This window comes from Arachis ipaensis, chromosome B05 (genome assembly GCF_000816755.2).
Source record: "Arachis ipaensis cultivar K30076 chromosome B05, Araip1.1, whole genome shotgun sequence".
Lineage (NCBI taxonomy): Eukaryota > Viridiplantae > Streptophyta > Magnoliopsida > Fabales > Fabaceae > Arachis > Arachis ipaensis.
Window position 1 is genome coordinate 114,910,043 of NC_029789.2, and position 11,141 is coordinate 114,921,183.

An 11,141-nucleotide genomic window follows, 5' to 3' on the forward strand; every position below is an offset into this window, starting at 1 on the left:
ACATCTAGTGGAATCAAAGGAAGATTAAAATTATCAAATTGAGGGTCTAAAAGCATGTTTTCACATTTAAGCACAAATTAAGGAAGAATCACAAAACCATGCTATTTCATTGAATAAATGTGGAAAAAGGTTGATAAAATGCTCTAAATTCAACACAAGATAAACCCTAAAAATGGAGTTTATGAACCTCCCCACACTTAAACCTTAACATGTCCTCATGCTAAACCAAGAATGAAACAAGGGGTATGACATTTATTCAATGTAACTAAACTATATGCAACCTATGTAAATGGAACTACCTATATGAATACAAATGCTTGGTCAAAACAGAACAAATGCAAGCACAAGGGCTAAAGCAATAGGAATCAAATCCAACCCACAATTGTATTGAATTATCAAAAAGATTTACAAACTTGCATGAATAAGAATGATTATGGTGAAAACATGTAATTGAGCCATCGAACCCTCACCGGATGTGTATCCGCTCTAGTCACTCAAGTGTTTAGGGGTTGATTCACTCAATTCTCTCCTAATCATGCTTTCTAAAATTTGTTCTTCATCTAACAATCAACAATTATTCAATGCACACATACAATTATCATGAGGACTTTCTCAAAGGTTGTAATGGGGCTAGGGTCAAGGTAGGATTATATATATGGCCAAGTGGACTAGAATTTGAATCTTTGATTAACCTAGACTTTCCCACCTAACCTATGATAACCTATATAATTAAGTTCTAACCTAACTACCCATTCTTCACTTTTTCATATACTCATGGATTTTCTTTTCATTTCACAACACTTATGCATTGATTCTTATTGAACTTTACTTTGGGGCATTTTGTCCCCTTTTTATTGCTTTTCTCTTTTTTTTTTCTTTTTCTATATTTTTTTCTTTTCTTTTCTTTTCATATTCACTTTTCTTTTTCTTTTTTTTTCTCATTTTTATTTCTTTCTTTCAAACTATATACAAGAACATTAACGCATAAGGTCTAACATTTGATTAATACATGAGCAAGCACCCAATTCCCAAATATAGAAATACAAAACACCCTTTTATCCCAACCAATGTTCCCAAATCTCCCCAAACTTGAATAATAAGAACTCTCACTAGCCTAAGCTAATCAAAGATCCAAACAGGAGACATTTATTATTTTTCGCTTTAGGCTTGTAATGTGCTAAAATAAAGAATAATTGGGTCAAGCATAGGCTCAAAATTGGCTAACAATAGAAGGTAAAAGGTAGGCTATTTGGGTAAGTGAGCTTTATGAATCAATGACCTCAATCATATAAATGCATGAATACTAGGAATAATGGACATAAAAAATTAAACAAATCAAGGATCACAATCATAGAAAGAGAATAATGCACACAAGAAGGAAAATAAGTGGTTATGTGATGTAACCATGCAATTGGGCTCAAATCTCACATGCTTGTGTTCTTAGCTCAAAAACATGCTTCACAAAATATATAGTTCAAGCAAGTTCCACAAAAATTTTTCAATCAATTGGGGTGGTGCCCTATAGATAAGTTCTTTGGAAAATTTCATTATTTGACTAAGCTTATCCTAAATGCAATGTTGTGATTTAGAAATCTTAAAAATTTCCTTAGTTTATCGCTTCTTTTTCAATCAAACCAAATTCCTTATGTAAAAAGGGTAAACTTAGGTTTCAACAATCCAAGTGTTTTTCTAATCACAACCAAAAAAGCTAAAATAACTACATAAAGCAAATCCAACTAAAAGTATGAAATATCTACCAATCAAGGTGCAAAATGCAACAAACTAAAATAACAGTATCCAAAATAACAAATATATACAATAATCCCAAAAGTGTAGTAAAAATAAAGTGCAAAGTACTAAAAATAACACAAAATCAGTGATAAATGTACGAAATTGTTCACCCAAAATAGCAATCCACCGACGGTGACGACGGTGACCTCCCCGCACTTAGAATGGAGCATCGTCCATTGATGCTACTGCTCGGGTTCGGGGTGAGGGTCAACTGTTGCATCTGGCTGGGGCTGAGGCTGTGACTCAACGGAGGTCTGCTGCGCCTCTGGGGTAGCCTGTGTCTGTGTAGGTGCCTCTGGCTGAACCTGCTCCTCCTCATGCTCCCCTCCTCTGAAGAAGAAGGGTCGGCAATAGGGGGCAACTCGACGCCCAGTGCTACAAACATCTGATCCACTCTATCTAGGCGTCGCATGATGCGGCGCTCACTACGCTCCATGAAGCAGAAAAGATGTTGTACCAATAGATATGTCGGCTGGGGTGCTAGTGGTGGTGCAAAAGGGGCTGCTGCTGTAGATGGGCCTGCTGCGGCCGAGGAAGATGAAGGGCCAGGTGTCGCTGCTGCTCTGACTCTAGCTCTAGAGCGATGCCGGGATGGAGGCTTCTCATTCACCCAGGCTCTCCACGGAATCACGTCCTCCTTTCCATTGACTGGGGGTGGTGACTCATCATCCGCTCTCCATAGAGCACCGGCTCGCTCAGCCATCTCAGTGATCAAAGTCGGGAATGAAAGTGTGTCACGGACGTGTGATCGCCACATGAATCTCCTGATCAATCGGAAAAAGTATACCTCCTTCCCCTCCATAATACAACTAATCAGGACGAGCATATCCACCGGAATCTCAGTAAAATGTATTGTCGGCATGACATAGTGGGAAAGGATCGGTTGCCATGTCCTAGCCTCCCTCGTCAGATGAGCAAATAACATCACCTTAGGTTTCTTATTGTCAGCATCCATCTCCCAAGGGGCATCCGGGGTAGCAGCAACACTCCTCAAGGCATCATAATCGTATGTCATACAATGCATCTCCACTCCAGCCTGCACATAGACATCTGTGTCACTGGTCTTAGGCAGACAGTGGAGTGCATCCTCAATAGCAGCCTCTGTAACCAATATATGTCCGCCCCTTAGTTGAACCAAGTCAAGGTTATGTCTGAAGAAATTGCAGTAGAACTCTTGAACCCATGACGTGTTCAACCTACCCAACGCCCTATCAACAAAACCTAGGCCCATCCCCTCAATACGGGTCTCAATAGATCGCCTCAGGTTGGCGGGAATGGCCAGTTTTTTCTCAATGTTGAGGTTCTTCAGCCGGTAGGTCGGGAAGCAGAGCTCACAGTACAGGTTAGGAAACCTGTGTGCGTCCGTAGGCGGCAGTTGCTGATCTGCTTTGTCTTTTTCCGAAAGAGGGTTCTTGGCATAATCAGTAAAAGGAGAATAATAAACTACTATTTTATGGTTTATCTTATGCTAAATTGAATGGGTTTTATCAAGTCTTTGCACACTTATTCATACAATTTGTATGATTTTACAAATCCTTCCCAATTCTGTGATATAGTTAAAAACATGTTTCATGGGCCTTTAAACTGTCAATTTTAATTCCCTTTTTTATACCATTCGATACCGTGATCTATGCGTTAAGTGTTTTCAGACTTTATAGGGCAGGAATGGCTTAGAGGATAGAAAGGAAGCATGCAAAAGTGGAAGGAATACAAGAAATTAAAGGAATTGCTGAGCTGTCAAGCCTGACCTCTTTGTACTAAATCGATCATAACTTAAGCTACAGAGGTCCAAATGAAGCGGTTTCAGTTGCGTTGAAAAGCTAACATCCAGGGCTTCAAAATGATATAAAAGTTGCCATAGTTGCCTTGCTATTAGGTGACGCATACGCGTGCATGACGCGTACACGTGGATGGTGCGGCAGACAAGCGACGCGTACGCGTGGGCGACGCGTACATGTGACCGAATCACGTGCTGTACGTATCAGAGCAATTTCTGGGCTCATTTTGGCCCAGTTTCAAGCCCGAAAAATACATATTAGAGGCTTCAGAGTAGGGGAATCATTCATTCATTCATTCATTCATTCATTGATACAACAATTCATTCACATAATTTTAGGTTTAGATGTAGTTTTCTAGAGAGAGAGAGGCTCTCTCCTCTCTCTAGGTTTTAGGTTTCAGCTTTCTTAGTTTTAATTCTTCTCAATTTTAGATTTCTATCTTGGTTTAATTTAGTTTCTCTTCTACTTTTAATTGTTCTAGCATTCTAGTTTATTTATTTCCCTTGTTGATTACTCTATGTTGCCAATTTAGTTTATGAATTCTCATGTTAGATTTGATTTCCCTTTTAAAGCAATTTGATTTGATTCATGTTTATTGCTTCTTCCTTTATTTGTTATCATTGATGCTTGCAATTGTTGGTTTTAATTTTATTATCTCTTATTACTTTTCTATGCTTTTATGTTGTGCCTTCCAAGTGTTTGATAAAATGTTTGGTTAGATTTTAGTGTAGATTTCTCTCCTTTTGTCTTTGGTTGAGTAATTGGAGACTCTTGAGTTATCAAACTCCTTTGTTGATTGATAGTTGAAAGTTGCTAGTTGATTTGGATCCCTCTAAAGCTAGTCTTTCCTTAAGAGTTTACTAGGACTTGAGAAATCAAATTGATTTATCCACTTGACTTTCCTTCATAGTTAGAGGTTAACTAAGTGGGAGTAATGGACAATTGATGTCACAATTGATAAGGATAACTAGGATAGGACTTCTAATTCTCATACCTTGCCAAGGGCTTTCTTAGTTATCAATTTATTTTCTTATTATTTAAATTCCTTGTTCCACATTTCAAAAACCCAAAAAGATACTTTTCCATAACCAATAGTAAAAACACCTCCCTGCAATTCCTTGAGAGACGATCCGAGGTTTAAATACTTCGGTTTATTTTATTGAGTTTGCTTTAGTAACAACCAAATTTTTGTATGAAAGGATTCTTTGTTGGTTTAGAAACTATACTTACAAAGAGAATTATTGAGAATTCTTTACCATCAAAAATCCGTTCATCAGAGAAGCAGCAAAAGATTGAGGTTTCTTCCTCTTTCTAAAGGTAACCTTAGCTTTCCCTCTATCAGACATCCTAAAAACAGATATGACAGGATATAAACAATTAAGCCAAGTAGAGGAATGTAAAGCAAGGCATTAAGCACATACAGAAAGCAAGAGGATTGACATGTAATCATGAAGTGAGTCAAAAAGATGAAAACTTGAAATGCAAGCAATAAAATACAAAATTCAATCCAAAATGCAACCAAGAAATCGTGCAACAGTAACAGAATGCTTGTTTGTTAAGCCACCATAGTCATCATGCCCAAAGAATATAAAGGAGTTAATGGGAAAACTAAAAGGAGAAAAAGGAATTAGAGAGTCAACAAAGTTAGAAGTTAGAAAACTAGGTTAGACATAAGCGGCATGACAAATATGGAACTTAACCACAAGAAGCGCAAAAGGTATATAAAGAACAAGCATGCTCACAGTCATGAGTGTGATGCAAGTCATTGATGATGAAATATAAATTTGAATAAAGCAAACAATGAAAAAGCAATTCATCAACAATGCTCATGGTCACCAAGTTAGTAATAATTAGTGTCAAAAAATCGAAAATGTGCTTATGTAGCCCAAGGCCAATTAGACAAGAAAAACTGGTTACATAGGCAAGATTGCACCAACAATTACAACTTGAAAGAACCTCAATTGAAGTGTTCAAGATTAGGTCCTTTGGAAGTTTATGAAAAGCCTTCAATGGTCAATGAAGAATGAACTCGAGAACGACCACGAAGGAAAGTAGTTGGACCTATCTTGAGCGGTGCATGACATAATAGAGGTTCAAGATTGATTGGCTAATCAAGTCCTAATCGACACAGAAATTTGTCAACTAGCTTCTTGATCCCATCAATCAACAAGGAATATAGAAGGAAACATAGACATAACACAGATATGCTGGCCCATCAACCTATATATTGAGTTTGGTGTGTGTTAATTGAAATTCAACTCAAAGAGATACCAAAAAATTTGGCAGCATTCCGGCAGTAAAATAGACGTTCTCGGATAGCCAACATCAATAAAAACAGTGCATAAGACACAGTTGAAAGTAACAGGGCAGCAGTGAAACAATCCACATGAAACAAATTCAGCACAACAATGACAAGATATACATAGAGCACAATACCATCACCAATCAGTAAACAGAGGACATTCACTATATCAGGTAACAAGAACGAAGCATTTATCAGGGCTTGAATCTTCTAACCACAACCTAGCTACCTAACCGCATACATTTCTAAGCTAACCTAACAAACAGAAATTCAATAACTAATCTAACTAAAATTAGCAAACGAAAGTAATTAAAAAGTACGTAGTCAGAGTAGTGGGAGGTAAGGGAACCTGAAGGAAGAATAAAGTAGGGAACTGGAAAAATGGAGGCAGGGATGAGAAGTGTGCAGTACCGCCCAGTAGTGGTGGTAGCGGTTGAACTCGCGGCGGCGCTGGGGCAGGGCAGGAGCGCGGAGGGAGGGAGGCGGATAAGGAAGCAGAAAAGGGTTGGTGGCTGTGGGCAAAGTTCGCCAGCGACAATGACGGGTCGCGACGGAGTTACTGGGCGGAGGCTGAGCAGTTGGCCGAGAGAGGGGAGATAAGCGGAGGTGAGAAGGAACGGTGAAAGGGAGAGGAAGAGAGGAAGAAAGAAAGAGAGGAGAGAAGAGGAAGGAAGAAGATGGCGGCAGCGGCGGTGAGGTCGCCAGAGTTGGTGGGTGGTGCAGAGCTTGGGGTGGCAATGGAGGTTCTGTGAGTGAAAGAGAGACGAAGAGGAAGCGAAATGTTGACGAGAAAGGCTGCATGAATGCTAGGGCTTCCGCATCCCTGGGGGTTAATGGATTTGAATCCACGCGTACGCATCCTGTACGCGTCCGCGTGGGTGGCCGAGAAAGGGATGGACGCACAAGCGTTATGTACGCTTAAGCGCGGATGGGGAGAGTGTGTTTCGATGCGTACGCGGGAGGTACGCGTCCGCGTGCATTGAGGATGGGGCCAGACGCTTAATAAGCGCGCGACGTTTGCACAACTCTCTGGAAAATGTATGGACTTTGTGTCAGTGCATCGACGCGTACGCGTGATGTATGCGTACGCATGCCTTCCCTTATGCGCGCCGACGCGTATGCGTGATGTATGCATACGCGTGGTATGAAACTTGTGCAAGAAGCACAGTGTTTGCACCACTTTCGCTTAACTCTCTGGAATATGTATGGGGGCTGCATTCACTCATCGACGCGTACGCGTACAACGTGCGTACACGTCCCTGCTCTTTTTTTTTTCAGAAGTACTAAAAATAGCTTAAACCCTCCCTAACACTACCTACAACTCAAAACCAACTATAAATGCAAAATCACAAAAATATTTTTGCCTTTTGAAGAGTTTTCAAGTATAAGCAAGGAAAACTTGCACCACAAACAACTAGCAACCAAATTATTAAAGCAACTATATGAAGAGGAAACTACCTACAATGGCAACTCAAATCACTTATTAATCAAATCTAGGAGAAAATGGAAAGAGTTTACCATGGTGGGGTGTCTCCCACCTAACACTTTTATTTTAAGTCCTTAAGTTGGACATTTGAGAAGCTCTTTGTCATAGTGGCTTGTGCTTGTATTCATCCTTGAATCTCCAAGGATCTTTGTCCCTCAATTGGTTGTCAGAAATTTCAACCATCTTTACCAAGCTTGGGTGAAGTTCTACCCAAGATATGAGGTCCTATAGTTGGCCTTCAAAGTGCGATCCAGGATCCCATATCTTATTTTTGCACCCGTCCTCAAGTTGATTGTCATGGTTCTTCCATCCGGGTGGTTGACACATAGAATTCTCTTTAGCGCACCAAATTTCTCTTCTAGACCCACACAAGGTAGCATTCATCCAACCATGGTCCCTACGCCTTGAAGGTTCGACCTTAATGAGCCTAATACCACACTTCCAACCACTACACAACTCCCTCTTACTATTAACTCCACAAAGAGTTCTAAGTTGCCCATCCGTTTCAATCAAGCCATATTCAAGTGAGAAAGTGAAGCTTAAGGGTAAGAATTTTACCCACTTGAGTGTTGTGTTGGATGGTGATTTAGGAGGGGGAACCTCCCCACACTTAGACAATGCGAGGTCTTCTCCCTTAGGCTCTTCCTTAGTTGTTTCCACCTCTTGACAATTCCCTTCAATGTCTTCTTGCTTGTCAACGTCCTTCAATTCCTCCTCATCATCGATCGAATCAAGCCTTGGAGGTTGTGTGAAGTCCAATTCAATATCAACTCTACATTCAATGGAAGGGTCTTCAACAAGGTCACCAATATCACTTGTCTTGGAATTGTCTTCAATAGCTTCAATTTCTTGTCCAATCGAAGGTGATTCAACTTTTGATAGGAATTTGTTGATGATTTACTCCATCTCTTGAGCAACCTCTTCATATTCTTCAATTGAGATATGCTCCTGAGGTTGTTGAGACTCCCATGGTGGTTCTGCATCTCCTAAATCTTCAACCACTTCTTCCTTTTCTTCAACGATCATAGGTTTCTCCAATTATCCCAATACAAAACCCAACTCCTCCTTCTCCACCGAATTTTCAAATCTCTTCTTTATGCTTTGCTCTTCTTTTGATCTTTCACATGTGGCTATGGAAGCACCTTGAGTGTTCAAGCATTGGTAGGCTAAAGTGTGCACTACTTTGGTCAAGTTAGTCACAAACTCTAGGGTGTTCCTCTGCATGTCGGCTTGTCCTTGAAGTAGCAAGTTGAGAGAAGCGTCTATTGGGGCTTGGGGTGGATAAGAGTATTCATCATTTTGGAGAAAGGGTTCATAGTAGGAAGGTGGTTCTTGTTGATAAAGGTATGGAGATTGTATGTATTGAGGTGGTTCTGGGTAGTAATCATGATGGGATTGTGGTGGTTCTAAAGGTTCTTACTCATAATGGTCATAAGGATATGGTATGGGTGATTGGTCATATGATGGATATGGATCTTAAGAAGGTACTTAGTAAAGAAAGGCTTGTGAGTATGGTTGAAGTTCATGTTGAGGATAAGATTCATAGGCATAAGATGGTGGTTGTTGATTATCACCAAAAGATTCACCATAGCCATCGAATTGACATGCATTAGGATGGGAATTGTACCTATAAGTATCCGGAAGTTGTTGCCAATAGGAGTGATCAATTCCTTGAGACTCCTCCCATCTTTGTTGGTTCCATCCTTGATACATGTTGCCATTGAAGTTCACATCTCCTACAACACAATTAGGACCAAACTCATAGCCAAAAGAGTGAGAATTCATAGTGGAAGCAAAAACAAACTAACTAAGTCCTAAAGCTAACAAAAATTAGCAAACAAGTAAAAGACAAACATATTTACAATATTCACATATATATAACAACCAATAACAAGGCACACAATTGCAATTCTCCGACAACGGCGCCATTTTGATGAAAGAGATTTTTGATGGCATAGAATTTCACAAATGAAATCTCGTCGAAGTATAGTTTCTAAACCAACATAATCCTTTCATACAAAAGTTTGTTTGTCACAAGTACAAACCCCTAATAAAACTAATAACCGAAGTATTTAAACCTCGGGTCGTCTCTCAAAGGAATTGCAGGGTAGTGTTCTTGTTATTGGCTATGGACATGTATATTTTGGGGTTTTGGATGAGAAACAAGGAAGGTAAATTGCAAAGGAATTCAAATGATGAAAAGGTCTTGGCAAGGTTAGGTGGTCAAGGATCTCTATCCTTATCACTAACCACAATATGATAATTGCAAGGATCAATCCCACTAAGTCATCCTCTAACAAGTAAAGGAAAGTCAAGTGAGCTATATCAATCCAAGTCCATAAGTCCTAGCTATTCACTAATTGAATTAATGAGCGCTAGCGTCAATGGCTACCAACTATCAATCACTTGGACATTAGTAACTCAAGAATTCCTAAGACACCTTCTCAAGCCAAGAACATAAAATTCTACTCTAACATCCTTTCAATTATTTTGACAAATACTTGGAAGGTATAAAAGGAAAGCATAGTAAATTGACAACAAGAATGAAATCTAACAACAATTTATTGCAAAGAATTAACAACAACAATCAAAGAAAGTATAATTAATATGAATTACCTCAAATTACATTAAAAGAAAATAAAAGGGACAAGAGTAGATCAACAACAAAGTATAGAAACAAAGTAGAGAAAATTACAACAAAAGAATAGAAGAACAAGATGTAGCAACAAAGAATTGAAAGGTAGAAGTAGATGAAAGCGTGAAATTAAACTAGATCTAAGCTTATTAACCTAAATCTAATCCTAATTCTAGAGAGAAGAGAGAGCTTCTCTCTCTAAAACTAACTATAAAACTAGATCTAAACTAAACTCATGTGCAAACTGATGGAATCCCCTTCAATCCTTGGTCCTTTTAAGCATTTTGGTGCCAAAGTTGGTTCAGATTGGGCCCCACAGCCCCTCTGAATTCGCCAAGCATGATTTCACTTAAAAATCACGTGCCAGCACTGACGCGTGCGCGTCCATGGGATTTTTACGATCCACGCGTGCGCGTCCCTTGCGCGTGCGCGTGGATGGGTGCAACCAAATCTTTGGTTTTTCTATGTGTTCTCCACTTTGCATGCTTTTCTCTTCACTCCTTTGATCCATTCCTAGCCTTTTCAATCTGAAATCACTAACAAACACATCAAGGCATCTAGTGGAATCAAAGGAAGATTAAAATTATCAAATTGAGGGTCTAAAAGTATGTTTTCACATTTAAGCACAAATTAAGAAAGAATCACAAAACCATGCTATTTCCTTGAATAAATGTGAGAAAAGGTTGATAAAATGCTCTAAATTCAACACAAGATAAACCCTAAAAATGAGGTTTATCACTCTTCTAGAAAATCTGCATCAAATTCGCCACCTGGGGCTACACCGTCACCCAGAGACAGGCTACCTTCGCGTAATTGTTGACGTCGTCTTCTGCAGTGAGGAGACGCCAACAGTTGCTTCGTCAGGGGAACGGACGGCAAGGGGTGGGAGTTGTGGGGCAATAATGGAGCTCCTTTCATGGTGGATGTGGTCATCGTTGTCGATAAGTTAATAGGCGGCGACTTGCTGTGGATGGAAGCTCTTTGGCACCGGTTGGGAGGCAATGGCGTAGCTACGTGAGTGAAAGAGATGAGAGGATGTTAATGAGGGAGGGTTATTGGGAATGGATGATGATGGTAGGATGGGGTTTAATTTTTTTTTTTATTTTTGGAAACTGATGATGATAGTGGGATGGGATTTGGGGTGGGTGG